Source organism: Myotis myotis, unplaced genomic scaffold (genome assembly GCF_014108235.1).
Source record: "Myotis myotis isolate mMyoMyo1 unplaced genomic scaffold, mMyoMyo1.p scaffold_m19_p_4, whole genome shotgun sequence".
Taxonomy (NCBI): domain Eukaryota; kingdom Metazoa; phylum Chordata; class Mammalia; order Chiroptera; family Vespertilionidae; genus Myotis; species Myotis myotis.
Genome location: NW_023416346.1, coordinates 34838844 through 34840239, shown reverse-complemented (window position 1 = coordinate 34840239; position 1396 = coordinate 34838844). Strand labels below are relative to the sequence as shown.

The following is a 1396-nucleotide window of genomic DNA, read 5'->3' as shown; positions in this document are numbered from 1 at the left end:
AATATTAATACAGCCCATGTCCACTGCAGGTGCACTTTGCAACATTATTATTGTTTTTTTATTGTGTGATATATAGAATAAAAATGTGTACTAAGCCAGTAGACTGGGGAAAGTTTTATTTGTCATCCTCGAAGATATTTAGTCCTAGTAAGTTAGCTTTATATCTTTTAATGGAAGGAGTAAATCTTTATATTTTTAATGTGTGGAATGTGTAACTCCCATAATACTCTGATTCCCAAAGCACTATCCCATGCTCACTTTGGGAACACATATACTAAAATTGGAATGATACAGAGGAGACTAGTGTATCCCCTGTGCAAGGATGACACTCAAAGCACACTTGCAATACTCAATGAATATTAATTGCTTGATTGATAACAAAAACCTTTCTTGTGTTGTCTGTTCAGGCCTCAAGCATAGTAAGGTGATTGTGAAAAAGGCAGAATAGTTTTGATGTTCCAGAATTAGTGAGATAATTTAGTACAGAGATATTTCTTGAATTGCTGATGTCAGAAAATTTGACATGTTTCCATAGTCCATCATTTGTTCTCATTACCTTGAACACAGACTAAGGAAAGCACAATGCAACTGTCTAGTTTTCCTCCTATTTAATTGAAAGGAGGAAAAGGGAATTAACATTTCTCACTACTCAGAAGATAGAGAAAGTCACGGTCAGAACTGTTGAGGTCTAATGTTATGATCAAGAACTGTAGAGGTTTAATGCCTATAACTTAAAATCATGTAGTTGTTTACATGTGTTCATGGTAATTACTTGGCTGAATGTATGACTAATCTTACAAACATAGTGAGAGTTTGTTTTTCCCTCCAGGATTTAGTAATGTGGTTATATATTCTTAATTTGTCGTTGTACCTTTTATTTTTTGAAATAGAAATATATTTGCAAATTTTGTTACTAAACATAAAGGGAGTTGATTGCATGAAACATTACAGTATTTAAGTATATACACAGGAGATCAGGAGACTGTCTTCAATATGTATCAACTCTCTAGCTCCCTCAGTTACTAAAATCTAGTTATTCAGAAATAACATCAGAGGTACAAGTTACTGTGGGTCTTCTGTAGAATCAATGTGCATAAAATATATCTCTGTCATGTACTAGTCAGTTCACCTGTCTAATGAAATCACTTGAGAACTGTGAGCATAAGATTTAAATTATAAGTGAATAAATTCTGTCCCTGGTTTAGCAATTATGCAAAAGTATGACTGCATTCAGCAATCCATTGACTATTAATGAAGCTTTTAATAATCTACTGGCTAGGCTGTCTCTTTAGCAAAATCTGACCTTTAAATGGATATTATTTTTAAGTTGTTTTATCTTGTATTTTTCATAGCACTGTTTTTCTTTTGAGGCACATTAAGTACTTTGTTAGTTTTG

The 1396-nt window shown here is 32.9% G+C and overlaps 1 non-coding gene across 1 annotated transcript; it reads left to right on the top strand.

The window, feature by feature from the left end:
- Positions 1 to 250: 250 nt before the first annotated feature.
- On the top strand, positions 251 to 358 carry LOC118654842. The gene has a single exon (XR_004967101.1). It is a non-coding gene; the product is annotated as a U6 spliceosomal RNA (small nuclear RNA).
- Positions 359 to 1396: the final 1038 nt, after the last annotated feature.